This window comes from Perognathus longimembris, chromosome 4 (genome assembly GCF_023159225.1).
Source record: "Perognathus longimembris pacificus isolate PPM17 chromosome 4, ASM2315922v1, whole genome shotgun sequence".
Lineage (NCBI taxonomy): Eukaryota > Metazoa > Chordata > Mammalia > Rodentia > Heteromyidae > Perognathus > Perognathus longimembris.
Window position 1 is genome coordinate 59,394,701 of NC_063164.1, and position 22,139 is coordinate 59,416,839.

The following is a 22,139-nucleotide window of genomic DNA, read 5'->3' on the forward strand; positions in this document are numbered from 1 at the left end:
ACTTGTAGATTTATAGACACATTCTATTGACCACACTTAGGGAAACCATGCAAGTTAGGTTTCTTTGGGTCTGCTTTACTTCACTTAATATAATTTTTTCCATTTTCTTACAAATGGAATATCATTCTTCTGATGTAAGTTATAATTCCATTATGTGTACATACTACATTTTCTTGATCCATTTTTCCATTGAGGGGATCTGAATTGATTCTATATTGTGGCTGTGATAAACAATGCTGCAATAGACATCATTGTGCTGGTACCTTGTTTATGGTCTTACCTTCTTTTGCAAGATTTTTGCCACATGTTTGCTATTTTATGATGTTTAATTTTATCAGACTACCTGTATTGTATTTTTTTTTCTTTTGAAGTGGCTTCTAAGCCCTCACAATTCTTTTTTTTAAATTTTTATTGACAAACTGATGTACAGAGAGATTACAGTTTCATACATTAGGCATTGGGTACATTTATTGTACTGTTTGTTACCTCCTCCCTCAGTCCCCCTCCCCTCTCCACCTTTCCCTTTTCCCCCCATGAGTTGTTCAGTTCATTTACACCAAACAGGTTTGCAAGTATTGCTTTTGTAGTCATTTGTCTTTTTTACCCTGTGTCTCTAGATATTGGTATTCCCTTTCAGTTTCCTAGTTCTAATTCCAGTATACATGGTTTCCAATATACTCAGATAGATACAGAAATAGTGCAGGTATACCACAGGAAGGGGATACAAGACGATCATTAATAATAGAAGCTATGGTTACACATAGCTAAACACCAGTATGTTTTACTTTACTGATGACTGAAAATTAGGCTGAGGCACCAATGGCTAATGCTAGTCTTCATAGCTGCTCAGGAGGCTGAGGTCTGGGTATCACAGCTTGAAGCCAGCAAGAAAGTCCTTCAGACTATTATCTCCAGTTAATCAGCAAAACAAAACAGGAAGTGGAGTTGGGGCTGAAGTGGCAGCAAGCTATTCTTGAGCAAAGAAAGATCAGGAGCAACACCCAGGCCCTAAGTTCAAGTTCTAGGTCTGGCACAAAAAGAAGGAAAGAAAAAAATGGAAGAAAGGAAGGAAAGAAGCAAGGAAGAAAGGAAGGAAAGAATGAAGGAATGAAGGGAGGGAGGGAGGAGGGAGGGAGGGGCAAGGCGGAGAGGAAGGGGGGAGAAGGAAGGAAGGGAATTAATCACAAAAGTAAACTTTTCTCAGCAATTATCGACTCACACCTAAATCTTGCTCTTTACAATGCAATAGCCACATATACCGTAAAATATCAAGAAAGAAAAAAAAAAGCACAATCTACACATTTCTACTATATTTTCCAGTAGAAAAATGGACCCATAAATAATATAATCTCTGCTGTTACACCCACTCTTCAAGATGTAGTACTCTATCTTTTCTAAAAGTACTCAAATGCTTTAAGTCCCATTTCAGAGATGGAATCATTTGTGTATACATATGCATGTGCATACTCATGAGTGTGTGTGTGTGTGTGTGTGTGTGTGTGTGTGTGTGTGTATTCTGGAAGGTTTTGTTTTGAGATACCTGTCATGAATTCTAAAATCCTAATTCTAAGTTCAATAAGGCCATAATTTGGCAACAATTAACAAATCTACCACTGCTCAGAGCAGAATTAATTTCCTGCCTGGCACCTGAGTACAGGCAGCAGAGATAAAATGAGCATGGTTCTAAGCAAGCCTGGACAGGGAGGTCCATGAGATTCCTAACCACCAAAAACCAATATCAATATTGAATTAGCATATGTCTATGATAGTTCTAGCAAATGATCACAAAAGCTCAATAGCTATGTACATATGAACCCATAAGAAGATTCTAAACAAAATGATTTCCAAGATGTGGAAACAAGCATTCGTCATTGTTGTTATTTTTAACATACAATGTTAAGTTATTTCTTTTTCTTATCTTCCCTATGTTTTGGCACCTGTTGTCACTGTATTTGATTTTGATACACTGGGTAGTGTATATATGTTTTTCTGAATTAGGGAAGGGATAGGGAACATCAAAATGGTGAGACAAAGGATGAAAGGCAAACCAATGCAACAGCAGCGATATATGCTGTAAACTAACTGTACAACTCAGGACAGGGGGGTGGGAGAGGAGGGAAGGTAGAAGAAAAATGAGGGAGGCAGTAAAAAGTTTGACAAGAAATGTACTCACTATCTTATGTATGTAACTGTAACCCCTCTGTACATCACATTGACAGTAATATATATGTATATATAATAAAACAATATCTATATAATATATACGTATATTTTTATACGTATATATTATATATTATATATAATAAAACAAAAAAGCCAGAAGTGGTGGAGCCTTGGCTCTAGTCATAGAGTGCTATCCTCGAACAATAAAGGTCAGGAACAGTGCCCAAGCCCTCAATTCAAGCCCCACCATAGGCAAAAAAGCAAGCAACAGGAAGAAAGAAAGGGAGAGAGAGAAGGAAAGAAAAAAGGAAGGAAGGAAGGAAGGAAGGAAGGAAGGAAGGAAGGAAGGAAGGAAGGAAGGAAGGAAGGAAGGAAGGAAGGAATTTTCCTTAGCGAATGCCAATGTCTTGATAAGTAGAAGCTATCATATTTGCAGAATCAGCCACAATGAACTATATCAGGATGTCAATAGATCAACAGCAGCAGGCATCATAGATGAGTGAAGTATTTTTTCTGTAAGCCAGTAAAATACTATTATCAAAACTTAACAAACTCATATATTCATTTTGATGTCTTCTTCAAAGGCCAGAATTGTTTCACAGTCCTTCAAGCAAGCAATATCATCACTGTAAGTTCACTGATAGAAAAAGTAATTGAACATCAACATCTGACTCAAAGAAATATGAAATCTTCTAAAATAATCAGTATAAAGATGAAAAGAAAATTATATATGCATTCTTAGTTTACTATATGAGTGAGAGATGAGCTAAGGAAATGTAGAATCAAGGGTCTGTTTTTAGCCTTACTATAATGGAATTTTAAAGTGGGTATTGTACTTATGTGGAAAATTTAACATCCACATCTGTTTCTATAATTAGCTATGTCCTTATCATCCATATTTCTCTTGAACTTATTATAATGGACTGACTACAGTTATAAATGGTTGATCATATAAAATATTTATTATTTTCCCCATCTCTCATCATTTTAGAAGTTTGCTGCTGCAAAAGTTTTAAGAGAGAATTGAATGAGTGTGAATCTCTCTTTAGTTGCCTACTATAAAATGCATCTTTGATCAATCCTTGAATTGAGTTTATTATAAAAGTTCACTCAAAGAAAGGTCTTCACAGGTTAGAATGAAAAATTAACTGCTATCCTAGAGTGTAAATAACAACTCCTGGAATTGAAAATTAGACGTAGAATAGTGTCCTAAGAAGCTAGTGTATGGAATGAATGATCTTAGACAAATTAATTAATTAAAAATATTCCAGAAAAATATCCACTTTATCATGCATATTTTTCATCCTCAGTATACTTTGTTATCTTTTTATTTCTTCTCAAATGTAATATGTAGAAAATATTTTAAACATTTTTTATTAATTGTACATCTTATATTCTTGGGTGAAATAATACTAGTGAAAAATTTCCCCCCAATACAGACACATTCCCATTATTAGGAGTTATTTATTGAAAATGAGCTTCAGAAACTAACTTGGGTAGAGGAAAATTTGGTCTGTCTCTCTTTTTCTCTGTCTCTGTCTCTCCCTTTCCCACCACCTCTGACAGTATTGGAGCTTAAACTCAGAGCCTTACACTCACTAGGCAAACCCTCTACTGCTTTAGTTATGCCTACATTGTATTTCCTTCTTTAGTTTAGTGTCCTTTAAAAAATATTGTAAAGGTTATGTACAGAGGGGTTACAGTTACATAAGTAAGGTAATGAGTACATTTGTTTGTGAACAGTTTTATCTCCTCCTTCATTTTCTCCAATCCACCCTGGACTCTTCCCACCCAGGTTGGAAAGTTCATTACCAATACAGTGTCTAGTGAGTATCACTGTTGCATTGGTTCACCCTTTGATCCACCTTTTCTGTGATTCCCTTTCCTTTCCCCTTACATACCCACCAAAAAAGAAAAGAGAAAGAAAGAAAAACTAAATGATTGCAAATAGTACCAAAAACAAAACCAACCAAACAAAAAAACCTCTTGTTTTCATTTTTTGGAGTGCTTTTCGATAAGCATCATTTCATATGTCCATAATCACATAGTTATTGAGCTATTGTGATCTTTCGTAAAGAATATCCTAGACAAATTCTAGTTATTACAAGTCAGGAAAACTATGCAGTTTATGTTTCTTTGGGTCTGGCTTGCTTTGCTTAATATAATTTTTCCCCAAATCTTTCCATTTCCTTACAAATGAGGCAATGCCATTCTTACTAATGGAAACATAGAATTCCATTGTGTATATATACAACATTTTGTTGATCCATTCATTCATTGTGGGGCATCTGAATTGGTTTCATATCTTAGCTATGGTAAATAATGCTGCAGTGAACATAGTTGTGTTGATAACATTAGTGTGGCCTTGTTTGTGGTCTTTTGGGTAAATGCCTAGGAGTGGAATTGCTGGGTCATACACAACAAATCAAGGAAAGGTTGGACAAATGGGATTGTATTAAACTGAAGAGTTTCTGCATGACAAATGACATAGCTAGCAAGATAAACAGAAAGTTTACAGATTGGGAGGTCTTTACCTGTTATACATCAGACAAGGGCCTCCTATCTAAAATATACTTAGAGCTCAAAAGGTTACCCCCTCTCCCCCACAAAACAAATACTCAAAGAAACAGAAACCCCATCAATAATTTGGTAAATACTTAGATACTTTTCTGTAGAACAAATAAGAATGGCAAACAGAAATGAAGAAATTATCAAAAACTCTGGCCATAAAAGAAATGCAACTCAAACAACATTGAAAGTTCACCTTACCCAGATTAGAATGGCCATTACCAGGAAAACTAGTAATAGCAGATGCTGGAATGATGTAGCCAAAAGGGAACAGTACTACACTGGTGGGTATGTAATCTGGTTCAACTACTCCGGAAAACAGTATGGAGGTTCTTCCAAAGACTAAATACAGTTTAGTTTTTGTAGTGGGTCTTATACTAATTTTTCCCAGACTTGCCTCTATAAGCATCCTACTACCTATGCTATTCATGTAATTAGGACCATAACCTTATACCACAATGACTGGCTTGATTTTTAAGACAGATGTTCTGACATTTGTGTAGACTGGCTTTGAACCTATATTCTCCTATCTCTGCTTTCTGAGTACACATGGGCTTATACTGGCATGAGCCAGCATACCAAGTTTACATTATTAAATTTCTTTTAAATTTTACACGTGTGGTCTAATTAGAAACAGGGTATGCACCTGTATACATAGGAAAACTGAGGCTCAAAAATTAGCTACTAATGATTAATAGATGTGATACTAAAGAAATTCATCCTGGTCTTCTGTCTCCATCCTTTATCTTATTCACTGTAGAAGCTTATAAAAAAAAACTGTAGAAGATAATACAAATATACCCACTTTTTTATGGCAATGAAATCCATGAAATATAGCATATTATTAAATAGCAATGTAGACAGTACAGACTAAAAAAGAATAGAAAGGGATGGGAGGAGCTGCTCATACTTGAGCAAGTAATGCCGTAGAAACTGAACTATGTTAAAGTAACTACATGACATTTATTTCTACACTGACCTAAATCTAGCAATAATGCGGTGGTTTCAAATTGAGACAAAAGACAGATTCATGGAATTCCATATGCAGAGTTGTTAGACATTGAATTAAATGTGTAATTATGAGGTTTCAAATTTTTATTATGTATTATAATTTTATATATTTTATATAAATTTTACATTATATATTATAGTTTTGAGATTTCAACATTATGGTTTCTAATTAAATGAAAAGATATTTGTGTTCTCATGTGTCTCACAATCACAAACCTTAATCTTTATTTCACTCCTCAATGAGGAGTGCAGGAATGTGGCAATGAAATTTATGTTTGCATTCCTTGATACACAACTGAAAATGACATGAAGAAAATCTTAGGTCTGGTTCGCAGTCATGCAATTATGGGTGGTTTCTATGTTCCTGTATTGTTGTAAAACTGAAATCCATAAATCAGTCTCCTAAATTTCAACTTGGCAATACATATGAATGTTATGTTCGGGAACTCAGCTTGTACTCATTCCCTATGTTACTCTACCCATATGTTTGTAATTCTTAACAATAAAATGAGACATAAGAGTTGCTCAATGCATTTGGATCTTTTTTTAATGAATTAGAACTCCATTTGAAGCACTGATTGGACTTTAAATGGGTGCCTTTAGTTGATTTAGCCCTAGACTCTCATCTCATGCAGTAATTTACCTTGGTGGGAGTTGGAAGACTCCCAGTTGCTAAAGGAGTTTTTATATTTTATTCTCTCAACATTTGTGTTAGTTCTACATACTATAGGTTAACACTAGTGCATCTGATTTATAACAATTCTTTCATGCAATAAAATATGCCTTAATTAAAATCTATTAATGAAATGCTTGAAAATAGGAAGTTGAATTGGGCACACAGAATTGTTATTTACTAGAAAGTCAAGGAATATTTTGTTTTAAAATATCTCTCCCTTGAATATATTCTTGTAAGAAAGCCAGTCTGGCTGTGTTGAGGTACAAGTAAAAGCTGAAATCCAAATGTGCATATTCTTCCTCTTGCCTCATGGTAAGTGATTTTGCTAAATTTTGAAATCATTGTTTAATCAGTGATTTTCTAGTGGTAGGAAGAATGATGGTGCTGATGTTTTATTTATATTATTATATTATTATATTATTTCTTTTCATGAAAATATGTTTTAACATTTCTCATCTCTCTCTGTGTGTTTTCACTAATGTACACTTGAAGAAAAAAAGTGCATTCACTTTATTTCCTACTAAAGTATTACTGATGCACAGATTCAATAGTCCTGCATAATGTCAGGTGTATAAACTGTCAAAAAATACACCTGGAAAATAGGAGTTTTACATATTTGTTACCTTTCCTTTCAGTGTTATTTCTATAAGAATGAATATGTAAACTGTATTTTTAAGGAAATATTTAATCAGTCTCACAACAGTGCTAAATATCAGTCCTTCAGAGCTAGTATGATCTGTATGAGAGAGGGAGCCAGGTAGCTCCATGATTACCTGTCACCCTCTATTTCAGAACAGTGAAAGACAGTGTTTAGAAATCTCTGTCTAATACTCAGCCTCTGATCAATTTCAAGAATGAGAATGTTACCAGACATTTGTTTTCTGAAAGCTATTTGCATTGCAAAGAAAAATACTGAACATTAGCTCTTTTGACTTGCTATTTTGTTGCTGTTGTTGATTCATGTTGCTAATGATAAATTTAGAAAGAATTTTTTTTCTTTCCTTTTACCTCTTCCTTTGGTGTGTGGGGGGCAGTATTAAGTTTTGAACTCTGACTGGGAAGGCTTGTTCTACTACGTGAATCATGCTTTAGTGATTTTGTTTTTCAGAGAAGTTGAATATTTTCCTCAGAGTTGGCCTAGATATGATTCTCTTTCAACTCCTACAAAGCTGGGATGACATGTGTGTGCCATTGCTCCTGTCCAATAATTACTTTTCATACAAATATTTTTTCTCTAAAAATATCACTCCTATTTTAAACACAGTATTTTCTGGGAATCTAGAGTATGTAAATGAACAGGAAATTATTTATCTCCAATTAAGCAAGTGTTGAAACCTTATTCATAACTGTTTCCTTCCAGAAAGAGTAGTGGTCCAAAAGAATTTGTTCTGGCATGGGTATATTTGATGTGAAACTAGTTTAGGTCTAAATTTTTAACTCTTTTATTGCTCAATCCTATCCAGCCTGACTAGATGAGTGACAATTAGGTGTTTTTCAAGTGTAGGTCAATTGAACTTAGGTCAAGTTTTCCCCTTTTAATTTTTGTTTCATTCCTCCTATACCATGGGGAAGACCCTGAATTCTCCCCGAATGATTCCTTTTGTTTCTCAAAAGCTTCTTTTCTCTTCTGTGCTCCATTTGAATTTGCTAACATTCTTAAAGTAGTTCTTTAAATCAGGCAATTCCATTATTCTCCTTGGCTATAAAGTATACATTCACTTGCTATTTGTTTACTTCCATCACATTGGTAATATGTCATTCGATCTTAAAAAAGTGAAGCACCATCTCTATTCCAGTTCCATTACAGAGCCATTCTCAGAAATCCAGATATTCTATGAAACATTCATACAAGCTACTCTTGCTAAAATCTTGTCACTGGGCAGAGTCGTTAGGATTTTCTTGCATATTATCATGTAGTATACAACTTTTTTAATTGTACAGTTTACCTACTAAATAATATATGAAGATCCCTCAAGATATATTGTTTGTGCTGCCTAATAACTCTTTAGATGCTCAGAATAGACTATAAATTTACTTTTGATACCAGTAAACACTATAAATAAATTAGAAAATATATTTTAAAAAGTGTTCTGTGGACCATACATCAAAGATCCTTTAAAAATACAAGTGACCCAATATAATACATGTGTGCAGATAGATTGATAGATATCTCAGTTCGGGAAAGGTCTTTCTATTCTAGGGAGCTAAATAGTTTCCTCGTGTGAAACCACCATACCTTTGATAGAAATATCTTTATTCTGCCTCATGTTTGTGAATTTTAATATTTTGGAACACTTCTTGAAAGCTCTGGTTGATCTTGAGGACAGATTAAGCATGACTCACACATTGAAATATTTAAAAATTCAAAGGAGAAGAATGATTACAAATGTAAGCTGGTATAACAATTAATTCAGAGGATAGATGAACATTTAGAAATTATTTTTGACAAGATTAACAGACAAATACCAGGCTGGGAGTAGAGAACACTATTTAATAGTGAAATTTTCCACTTTGATCATTCAGGAGGAGACATCTAATTGACTAGTCTCAATGATTATATTTCTAAACGTTTCCAAACATGAGGAAATTCTATGGATGAACGGGAGAAGCTCCACACACAAATGTAGGGATATTCTTACCTCTAAAATATCGTAATTTTACAATGAGTAATTTGCAAATGAGGAACCTTTACTTATAGTCCTAAAGATAGTAAATTATTTTTAAAATCTTTAGTAGGGTAATACAAGCTTTGCTTGGATATTAAGTACATATTTAGAATAGCTAACATTATGACATGGTATAAATATCTGCATGCAAAAATTTTTTTCATTTCTCTCTAAGTGAATGGACTGTATTCCCTCATCATTGCCATGTAACCAAGTGTTCTGGCTTATTCAGCAGGAAAATAATTTATACATTGCAGTTCCTGCAACGCTGCCTACAACACATTAAGTTTGTGGCCTTAAATAATTCATTTTCAACACCTTGTTATATCCTTCCTTTTAATCTATACCCTTGAGAGGAGTAAATACAAAAAAGTCACTAAAAATTTTTGTATACTAGTCAAAATAAACTCAGTGAAAGAATTTATATAAGAGAGTAAGTCTTAATTGAATTATATTGTAAGACAGTCTGACTTAATTGAATTACATTTACTGATGAAGCATATTTTGTCATATACTGCCTCTGGTTTTTCATAACAAAGACTGAGGAAGTGAAATTTCCATATGATTTTACACAAATATTATGAATACTAAACATAACAGATACAAGCAACTCTATTTCTTCCTTGTTGTACTTATTCACCCCTGCTCAGAAAGTGCTTTCTCATTTTGCCTTCTCAAATCTTTGGTTTTGTGGTACTTCTAATCATGTTTTCCCTGCCTTCTTCTCTGATAGTAGACATCCTGCCTGCTTTGATGTGAATGGAAATGACATTAGAGAGAAAGTGGTCACAGTATGATCAGGGTGCAGCTTTCAATTCTCTGCTGAGAATATGATACAGACCAAAGTGACTAAGCACAAACCAGAGACTGGAATGTTGAGTACTTACACATCATTGATTGTCAGTTAGCTATGCATGTTTCTCTTCATCTAAAAGGATGCTATCCTTTATTGATGTTGTTTCTACAGTAAGTTTAATTGTAGTGTGACTTCTCTATGAAATCTTTAATTTTCTATATTCTTTATATAAATTCAATGACAGCACAAATAATGTTTTTAAATGGCTCTTAAGTCTGTACTTGGGTTTGAATTCATGACCTTGAACTCTTACTTAACACTGTATCACTTGTGCCACTTGAACCACTCTATCGCTTGAGCAATCATAATATTTAATGTATATTCTATGAAGCTAGGAAAATGAGAGGGTACCGGGCTAGATTTACCTCCCCTGGTGCAGGGATGCTAAGCTTACTCCCTTATCAGTGCTCCCCTTTTCACCCTCTCCCCTGGGCACCTGACCAGCAGGCGGCCAAGGTGGAGTGAAGAACACAGGCAAGCCTAAAGTGCAAATGGCTGAACGAGATCCCCTTTTCCTCCCTCCTTACCCACCAAGGAAGCCAGGCGCAGATGGATCTCGGAGACGCTTCGGAGAGCAATCCGGTTTAATTGGGAGGGGCTTACAGTAATATAATGATGATGACAAGGATTGAGCAGGAGCTGGCAATAGGCTGGCGAGCTTGTCCATCCAAGAGCAGCTCCCAAGGACCTCCCTCATGGGCTAATGTCACTTCCCATAGTACCGCCCTCTGGGCTAAGCCCGTGCGAAAAGGGAGCACACATGCTCACTGGCACCAGGTGGGGGATGGTCTCAAAGCTATCCCTTCTGGTTTCAGACCCAGAAGGAGATAGGTGTGGCTCACTTCCACACTGCCCCAGGGCTGGGGGAAGGGCGGGGTCTTGGGAGCGCTCTCATCACCCTTCCCCCCTTAAGGCCAAGATGAATCCCCAACAAGAGGGGAGTAGTAGGGTTTGAGAAAGATGGGAGAAAATGATGAAAGGGGTGACATCATTCAAAATGCGTGTAATCATGAACTGACATGTTGGATGGTAAACTTCTACAACTACTTAAAGATAATAAAAATAAAAGTATTAGACAGCAAAAATAAGAATAAAATTGTTTTTGAAATACAAGTTAAACCAAATTTGAAAAGATATTTCAGAAGGCCAAATAAAATTGAGAGGTATGAGGCATAGAAATAAGTTAGTTTGCCTTAGTTTTTTCTTGAATGAATGATAATAAAGAATAGTACTCAGAAGTATTTTCATAAAATTTTGACTAGCAAATGGTGATAAGTACAAATAATATATTGGAAACGTTGAATGTAAAACACTGAGATTCATTACACACAAGTAAGAAAATGTATCGTTTAGGCTGTATTTGATTCTGTGTTTAACTCTCCAAATTATTGTTTTTACACAATGGATTGGTAATTAGTGCATGAATGAAGCATTAGTACAGAATCTTAACTCCAGGAGTATTTTAAGCTTTAGTAATTCTCCTTCCCCAAAGCATAACATGCAAGCAATTTAAATTAAAACAATATATCTCTATCATCTACCAATATGCTTCAATATATTAAATATATACATGCATATAAGCCTACATAGAAGTCAGAGATTTATTGTGATATTAATTGTTGAGCAGTTCTCCAGGATAGCTAAATATACAGTGATATGATGACAAGTCTTAGTACACTGAAAATAAGCAAGACAGCTGTTCTGGGGAGCTGCCATCTGCCAGTTCTATCATATGAGGCTCTTCCTTGTACATCTTAAGTAGTGTTTCACCACTAAACTATAAATAGTCACTCTACTTCCATATTGAATTTCAGGATAATAAATGTGCTGCTGAATTTTCTATTTTCATACCTGTGACCTACCATTTTGAATTTGGCTCAGTATATATTTATATTTCTTAAAAAAATCTGACTTGAAATATAAAACTCCTGGATTCAAATATTCTCTAAAGGTGTAGTGTTGTATTCAATTATTTTTTTTCAGTCAATGTAATGCTAATGTGTAGTTATCAAGTTCAAGGTAATTTAACAGTTATCACTGTATTGTTTTGGCAAATATCCATACCCAGTACAATTCAAACATTACCCAAACTCCATAACTATGCCTATTAAGTTCAATAAGAATAAATTCCATCCCCAAAATCTTTTAAAAATCCAGAGTTAGCATTCATAGTAAAAGTATCCTCTCTCTCTCTCTCTCTCTCTCTCTCTCTCTCTCTCTCTCTCTCTCTCTCTCTCTCTCTCTCTCTCTCTCTCTCTTTCCGGCAGATCTAATATTTGAACTCAAAACCTCATGCTTGCTAGGCAAACACTTTACCACTTGAAGCACACATATAGCCTCAAGAGTTTATTACTTTACATATATAAAGCAAAATGCATCCAAAGTTCCTCACACTTTCTTTTGAATCTGACAAGTTATTAGAAATTTTGCCAATGAAACCATACTATTCAGGGTGCTAAAATTTCCATATCCTTCTGAGGCTGTTGGTAAACTTTATACATTAAAAACCCTCTCAGATGCCTGCAATGTTTCAAGGGAAGACTTATTACACGTAAATTTTATTGATGTCAAAGATTTTGGCTTTGATCATCTACCAGTTGTTCATCCATTCCACTGGCTATTGAACTCCATGTCATACCATCCATCACATAGGCATCATTACTTAGCTCTCTTCTCAAAGCTGAAAACTCAAGTGAATGTCACATATTTCTTGGGCATTTGTACTTCTTTTCTAACTCATTGTTAACTCTTTTTCCCACTTACTCTTTATTTATACTATAGTGTTTAATAATTTTTAGTGATGCTGATGTTTGAATTCACTTATTTGTGATTGCTAGTCCAGTGGTCTGTTAAGTTAATCCATGTATCCAGCTCCTTTAGATTTCAATTGTTTTCCAAATAAGGTCTTCTAATTTTTACTTGGGGTAACCAGGGATTGTTATGTGTACTCTTACCTATTCTTCTTGCCTAACTGAGTTTACAGATGTGAATAAACCACCACACTGATCTTGTTTTCTGAGATGGAAGGTCTTACTCCCCTACTCCACCCCAGGATAGCATTTAACGTAGATCCCCCAATCTCAACTTCACTAGCAGCTGGAATTGCAGTTATGAGCCATCTTGCCTGCCCAGATGTCAACCCTTTGGCAGATGAATAGATGACACAAAGGTTGTTTCATTCTGTAAGCTTCCTGTCTACTCTGATACCTGTTTCATATGCTCTGGGTAAACCTTTCTAATTTAATGCAATCCTATTTGTCAAGCCTTGCTTTTATTTCTTGATCTATTAAAGCTCTATTCAAGAAATTGGTGATTGAGCTTAAATCTTGGAATATTTTTTTTTCTTCTAGTAGTTTCAAACTTTCCATGTTTATAGTAGGGTCATCAATAGATGTTTAATTGACTTTTGTTGGTATGGGATGAGAGATGGAGACTTAGGTTCCACCTTCTAACATATTGATATCCAATTTTCTTAGCACTATATGTATGCATGTGTGTACATATATATATATACACATGTATATACACATGTGTACATATATATGTATGTACATACATACATACATGCATACACATATACATACAACATATATTTTTGGCACCTTTGTCAAGAATCTGATAGTTATAACCTCCTGGGTTTATTTGTGGGCACTCTATTATATTCCACTCATCTATACATATTTCTATGTGTGTGTGCCAGTACCAAACTCTTTTTCTCAGTAAGGCTTTCTGGCCTGACTTGAAGTAATTTACTGTGATACCTCCAACATTATTCTTTTTTCTCAAGATTGCATTTGTTATTTAAGGTCTTTAGTGCTTTCATTTTGTACATACCAGAAAATAACTCACATTTTCACATTTTGAGTGTTTTTAAATTTTTTAGTGTATTTTTCAATCAAATTATGATTGCCATCTGTTTCATTCATTTTCATTTGTTTCTAATTATGCTCATTGTAACTTAAAATTTGAATGCATTATATGCACTATATTTTAATATAGTATCTTGTTATATAACATGCCTATTCTTTTCCTCTATTTTTAATAACACTTGTTTTAGTCTTACTGATTTGCAGGATTTATGTTGTTCCCTGTACCACTGAATCTTTTCTTAGGTATTTGTTGCAAATATACTTTCCCAATATTTATCTTGTCTTTAAATTTCTTTTTCTTGTATTTGACTAATAGAAAATCTATGTTACAGTGTAATGAATGTGTCCATGTTCTTTTTTATGGTTAATGACTTTGTAGCTATGGTTAATAAATCTTTTCTTATTACAATTCATAAAGATATTTTTCTAGAAGTTTTACAGTTTGCCTATTATATGTGATCTCTAATTGACTTAAATTGATTTTTCCAAGTAATTTGTAATAGATATACATATTTTTCAGAAAAACATGTTCAGCATTTATTTACTGCTGAGTGTTCTATGATTTATAGGAATTTCCTTATGTGTGGCAATGTTTCCGTGTGTTCCTTAACTCTTTGGAACATATCAATAGAATTTGTCATATTATCTTCAAAAATACCTGATTTTTTTTGTTTTGGAGAGTCCTGGGGCTTGGACTCAGGGCACTGTCCCTGGCTTCTTTTTGCTCAAGGCTAGCACACTACTTCTTCAGACACAGTGCCACTTTCAGCTTTTTCTCTTTATGTGGTGCTGGGAAATCAAACCCAGGGCTTCATGTATGCTAGGCAAGCACTCTACCGCTAAATCACATTACAGCCCCCAAATACCTACGTATTTATGATACAGACATTATATTTTTTCTGAACATTAAAAGGTAGTACGGGGGTTATAATTTAACATGCTTTTGAATAACTGGTATTTCTTTGAAAATAAGTCTTGACTTTACCACTCTGCAGTTTAAGAGTGGTGAGTTTAGATAAAAGTTACCTTCTGTCCAAACATTTACACTTTCTAATGTTTCTGGAAGATTGTTAGCCCTTATTTATTTATTCCCTACCTATTTTTCTCTCTTGTCTTGCTCAACATACAACTGAATATACAGCATAACTTCTCATTCTGTCCTCTATAATTGTTCCCTCTCTTATGGACTTTAAATCTCTGTGAGCACAATGATTCTCTTCTATAATCCCAGCTACTCCAGAGATCAGGCAAATCAGGGCTTGAGACCAGCAAAAAATTCCAACAAGGCATCATCTCATTCAATAATCTAGGGATTGTGGGTGCGGGTGGGGGGTGAGGGAGATCCTAGCAACATAGGAGATCCTTTGTAAGACAAACACAAAACTCTGAAGCCAGCCCAAACCACAATGTGAGATTCTACTTGAAAAGTAACTAAAGCAAAATGGGCAGGGGACATAACTCAAGTGGTAAAGTGCTTGCCTTCAAAGCATAGGACCCTGAATTCAAATGTCAGGAATATAGAAACATGAAACTCAAGAACTCTGCCTACCTAGGTTTCTCTTTTAATTATCTTTTCCATATTTGTCTTCTAATTTTGAGATAGTGTGGGATTTTTTTTGCCTTATTACACTACTTAACAAATTTGTTATGTTTTTAACTTTAAGATCATTAATTGCATTTGGCTGGCATTTTCCTCCAAATTACAAGTCACTTTGAAAGTGTATGAATCTTTGTATGTAGTTACAACATTTTTATTCCATATATTTTAAAAAATTAATTTTAACTGATATATAAAGTTATTATGCTAATGGAATACCATGTGATGTAAATTCATGCATGCATTGCATAATGTCTAAATTAGTTTAATATTTATCTCCTCAAATATTTATCATTCTTTATGGTGAACATTTTCAAAAGCCCTCTAAGCTTTTAAAATATATGTAGTGGTGTCAGGTGCCAGTGGTTCTCACATGTAAGAGTAGCTTCTCAACAGGCTGACATCACAGGATTGTGATTGAAGCTAGCCCAGACAAGAAGGACCATGAGACTCTAATCTCCAATTAACCACCAAAAGATCCCAAAGTAGAACAGTAGATCAACTGGCAGGACTCTAGCTTTGAACAAAATAGCTCAAGGACAATGTCTAAGCCATGAACCCAAGCCCCAGGACCAGCATTAAAAATTAAAAACAATGTAGTGAATTATTTCAATCTGGAGTCATTTTAAAATAAAATTTATCAAAAATTATAGTTACTTTATAGTTGTTATCAGATAATTTCATTACTTAAAATGCCAGAAGTGTGAAGCATCTGTCACTTCTTTTAAATGATTTTTTCATTCATATGTAATGGAATACAACATAATGCATGCTTTTCATATATTTAGCAAATACTAGTAAAAGAAAAAAGTCAGTAACTACAAAAATGCATAAAATATTATTTTATGTAATAATAATATTCAGTTATCAGTGAGGGCTATGAACACAATATAATAGGATAAATGGGAGAGTTATGTTGGATGAAGTACCGAGTTTGTTTAGGGATCTCAACCAGGAGTTCTGAGGAGTCAAAGTATGAGCTGAGGTCTGGATGATACACACACAAACACACACACACATACATGCACATGTGCGCACATGCACAGAAGAAGTGTATTGCAAGGAGAAAGAATCACAATTACCAAGGTTATGAAATTTGAGTTAATTTTGAGTATTTTAAAAATAAAAATTATCCAATGTAAAACTAATTATGAAAATTGAATACTGGAACATGTGTCCAGAGAGAAAATACAGAACAAAAAATAACATAAAAGATATGATGAGACATTTGTGTCTTTCAATAAGTGAAATGTGGAGCCTACAGTGTACTCTTTGTGTATTATGATGAATATGAATTACACTCTGGATTGTTCTCACTGATATATATATATATATGTACGTACATATATTTAAATATATGTACGTACATATATATATATATCAAGTTAGAGGACTCAAAGACAAAAGTAGAATGGTAAAAATGTTTTTCATTCACACAAAGTCATAGAAAAGTTTGCATTATGGCTGCAAAGAAAGTTCTGAGAAAGGATTGGTTTGAGATATATTTGGAGGTACAACTGACAGATTAGCTGAAACAATGCAACAATGATACAATACAATATGTTGCAAGCTAACTGTACAACTTAGAGGAGGGGACTGGAGAGGAGAGAGGGTGGGAGAAAAATTAGGGAGAAAGTAACAAGTTTGACAAGAAATATACTCACTGCATTAGGTATGTAACTGTAACCCCTCTGTATATCAAGTTGATAATAAAATTAATTTTTTAAAAAAATAACAAAAATTATATTTTGAAAAGTTAAAAGAGAGAAAAACAGCACAAAAGGCTGATTCTATTTAGATACATACTATTTTGTTGACTTTTTATTATTTATTATTTATCTTTATTTGTACAAAGGGCTTTCAATTCATGTCAATTTATGAGTACAGTGCATTTTTTAAAATATTTTATTGTCAAACTGATGTACAGAGAGGTTACATATGAAAATGTGGTACATATACACAATGGAATTTTATGCCTCTATCAGAAAGAATGACGTTGCCCCATTCATAATGAAATGGAAAGACTTGTTGACATTTTAAGTTTAAGCTGTTCATTCAATATGCTATTGGATACATTAAAGAAAGTGTTGTACAGTCTGAAAACATGGGGTACTTTAAGATGAAGTTAAAATATTGAGTTATTATTAGCCAAGTGCCAGTGACTTGTGTCTGTAATCCTAGCTGTTTGGGAGGCTGTTTTCTGAAGATCATGGTTTGAACTAGAGACAGGAGAGTACGTGAAGTATGTGAGAGTCTTATCTTCAAATTAGCACCAAAAAAGCCAGAAATGAAGCTGGGGCTGTAGATGTAGTATGCTAATCTTGAGCAAAGAAACTCAGAGACAATGCCCAGGCCCTGAGTATAACCCCCAGACCTAGCATAAACACACACACACACACACACACACACACACAGAGAGAGAGAGAGAGAGAGAGAGAGAGAGAGAGAGAGAGAGAGAGAGAGAGAGAGAGAGAGAGAGAGTTATTACAGTTCCAGAATGTTTTCTTTTTTCTTTTTTTGTCAGTCCTGGGTCTTGGACTCAAGGCCTGACCACTGTCCCTGGCTTCTTTTTGCTCAAGGCTAGCACTCTACCTCTTGAGCCACAGTGCCACTTCCAGCTTTTTCTATATATGTGGTGCTTGGGAATAGAACCCAGGGCTTCATGTATACCAGGCGAGCACTCTTGCAACTTGGCCACACTCCCAGCCCCCCAGTTCCAGAATGTTTTAAGCCATTGGAAAGGAAATAACGTAGATAAAGAAAGCAAAGGGACAAAAGCAAGAGAAATTCAACAATTGTTGGTTTACCAGAGAAAAAAAACTAGCAAAAGATAATGAGGATGAAACCCAGCACTTTTAATATGAGTTTTCATAATGTTAAAGTGATTAAAGTAAATCCAGTTTTCTAACTTATCTGACAACTTCCACTGTGATGTAGGTGAAGAGTAAGACACTTGCTTGACTAATCAGAGTTGACGCTTATTAAATGTGGTGGTGATGAGCAGTGACTAGGTAGTTTCTGTGCATAGGTCATGACCCAGTCTATTGGATGGTGAAAATAAAGAAAATCAAGTATGGGGTTATGGATTGGAAGACTTACTATATTCAGGAATTTCGAGTTAAATGTGTTAGAGTAAAAGAAATGTAGAGCTGAGCACCAGTGGCCCATGCCAGTTATCCTAGCTATAGTAATCTGATGATCACTGCTGCAAGCCAGCTAGGGCAGGAAATCCCTGAGACTGTTACCTCTAATTAAAAAATCCAAAAGTGGATCTGTAGTAAAGCAGTAGCTTGAGCAAAAGATCTGGAGGCAGAGAATATAATCGTCAGTGAGTGGAACATTAAAGCTCATATTGAAGGAAACCTGGCTCTGACAGGATCATGCTTCAACCAAAAAGGTAGTATGACTGAGGTATGGAAAGTAAATGGGGAAGAGAGAAATTAAGGGACTCAACTAGAAGGTCAGATTATGGCAGACACTGAAGAGCAAAGTGAGGTAAAATATAATTATTATAAAGGATTATAAATTAAGTGACATTAGCAATAAATGATCATTTAAGTCTAAAACTGAGAAAAATATAAATATGGATGGAAAGATAAAAGGAAAACATACAAATATCATTGTCCAAATATATAAAATAAATACATAAAAATTATAGTGACTATTAGAGAACATATTTTCTGAATATGTATATTTAAAGGACATATGAGTTGTGTCATCTCTGCACGAAGCACAGATCTTATAGGATACATGTTTAACTGCCACAATTATTCATTACTGGTATTACAGATGAACAAATGGCTCTGCCAGCCTTATTATGTACCTAAAGCCATACAAAACAATAGCTACTACTTATCAGTGTCTCACATGCTACAGTTTCTATCCACTCCCTCAGAGAAGCCATATTATTAAGTTATTTACAAATGGAAATTATGCACAAGACAAGTTATGTAAGTTGACTATGAAGAGAGAAACCTAAGAGTAAAAGCATGTCTTTAGAGTTCAAATTTAAAGTGTTATATCCCATGTCATATTTATTCATTTAGTCTCAAACAAATAGTAGATATATATCTAATATTTGCCAGGCATTTAGTTAAAAGCTGTGCATATAATCACGGTGAACAAGATTGTCATGGTCCTTGTTCCAATGAGTTTTACACTATTAGGTGAAGAAATTTTAAATAATTAAGCAAGAAAGGGAACAAACAAAATAGATTGTTGAGAGCAATAAATGCAGTGATCAGAAAAAAAAAAACTTTCAGAGGTAAAGTTATGATACTAGAAATTATTGAAGGTCAATATTTAAGCAAAATAAGCTAATTTAGAAGGAAAGCTGTTATTTGTGTTAGCTTATAAACAGAACCTATACCTAAAATAATCTGTATATACCATGAACTTAATTGTGCGACTACCTTAGAGAATGAGCCAGGCAAGAAGGAAAGAGAATGATGGAGATTGGTTTATATTGCAATATATTGTACTTATGTATAAGGATGACATAATGAAATAGATTGAAAGGTATTGAAAAATAAGATAGGAGGAGGTCCATAGGTTTGGTTCAAATGGTAAGAGCACTTAAGTAGCAAACAGTACTGTGAGTTCAATTGCTACTAGTACAAAAGAAGGAAAGAAAAGGAATGAGTAATTAAGTATAAAATAACAAAAGATGATTGGTATGATTAATATCCACTAATAAAAACAGAAAAAAGAAAAAATAAGGAAGAAACAGGACTTGTCAGATTAGCTCCATTAAACACAGGAAATAGGCAACTTTTTCACACAGGATAAAAATAGACATAGAGAAAGCACAAGTAAACTGATGGACAAGTGCATTACATAGTTGTCATGGATTTGCTATGCCTGAAAATAAGCTTACTTGAAAATGGAAATTAATTTTCTTTAAAATCATCCAACTATGATATAAAAGTTCGATATCTTTACTTTCTTAAAACCAAAAATACTTAGCTGTAGGGCCTGTTATCAACACATCTGCAGATACCAAAGCACAGATGATGCAATAGCTCCTTGGAAACATCTGTCAGTGTCACTGAATGGTTCTTGCCTCTCATTTCCTTTCTAAATCTGGACTATCCTCGGTTGTACATGATCTTTATTTCATAAAATGTATGAGGTTTTCATGACTGGAAATAGCTTCTTACAGAGTCATTTTTGATCTATTACAATTCACAGCAGTTTATGCAAGCCACAGATGTGGTCATGATGTTCACAGTAACTCCTCATCACTGACCTGAAAATTAGTGATTTAGAGGAGGGTAGATTTTAGTCCCCTGCATGAAAAATCTTGTTTAATAAGTAATAATCATTTATACTCATAAATATACACAATGATTTCCAATTATGCTTGCTAAGAAAAATTGTTAAAACTACCATTTCCAGTTTCTATTTAGTATTAGAAGTATGTTATATAAACTGTCTTAGCTGCTAATTTTTTTCCCTCCAGACTAAATTTTCTAGTTATTTTCTGGTCTTAAAAGCAACTGTGAACATTTCAATAACCTGAGAAAGTGAAAAATAGCAGGAGATTTTGTTTTGTTGACAGATAAGGTTCCAAAATGTTTCCACTGATGGAGCATGTCCCTATGTGCAAAAAGCAGGTTGGAAGTAATGCTTGATGTAAAATATTTGGAGTTAGAAGCATAATGTTGCCATTCATTCTTGGCTTATCAAATTTCATCATTTAAAAATTATTTTAGTTTGTGATAGTTTTTTTCCCAACACATCATAAAACATATGAAAAGTTACTATACTAAAGATTTATTGTCAAATAAAAACTTTGTCCTCATATATATTTGTTGTTGTGAATAGTCACAAAAAGAAAAGAGACAAGAATGAGTCCAAGAGTATAGAAAGAATAAAGTCATTGTCTCAATCCATTATGAAATGAATGGGCAGATAATTTACCATTAATCGCTCATATTTCCTATATATACAATTTGAACCATGTTTGGCTTGGGGACACACTTTAATGTTTCATAGCAGCATCTTTATTTTCTTTGTTTGCTAATGTGTAAAAAATAACAACTAAATTAAAAACAGAAAAAGTATTTTTTTCTAGTAAGTAGTAATCAGTAAAGATATAGTTTAAAATGCCTCACCAGTGAATTCAATATAATTGGTATCTATAGAATAGTTTATTTACCAACAATTAAATTTAGTTTTCCTAAGTTGATACATATCATAAACTAAGACAGAAAACATTAGAGACCATAACATACAATTTAACAAGTTTTAGCTCATGAAAATCATAAAATCTATACACTTAGTATCGGATACCCAGGTGGGCCTTGAACCCCTTACAATATTCACCAGCTAGGAGTCTTTATTTAGCTGTTCAGTGTCTGTTCAACACCACCAGGATGGTAACAAAAGGTGCTGGGGCCCAACAGGGCTGGGCTTTTAAGGGCAAGTAGTGCAAGTGCCACTCCCAGACGGTCATGGGGTAAGAATCACATTCACCACAGGCAAGTGGACTGGTAAGTCAGGTAAAGCAAGCAGGCAGACATACAGAGCAGAATTGCTGTTAGTGATTACAATTCCAGTAAACTCCATAAACAAAGCAATCAAAGCCATACAATTCTTGGTTCTGGTTGTGATTGGTCTTAATTATCCTTACATCTTTCTCTTCTTGGAACTTCCCCTAAACTGAGTGGTCTTCCTCACTCCTTTCTTTTGCCAAGGTCAAACAACTCTAGGACAAACTGCTTTTGGCTTC

General features: G+C 34.3%; 1 protein-coding gene across 1 annotated transcript in view; it reads left to right on the forward strand.

Moving 5' to 3' along the window:
• Positions 1–22,139, forward strand: part of Kcnh7 (potassium voltage-gated channel subfamily H member 7) — a 450,536-nt gene that overhangs the window by 153,869 nt on the left and 274,528 nt on the right. The gene's annotated exons all lie outside the window — the stretch shown is intronic.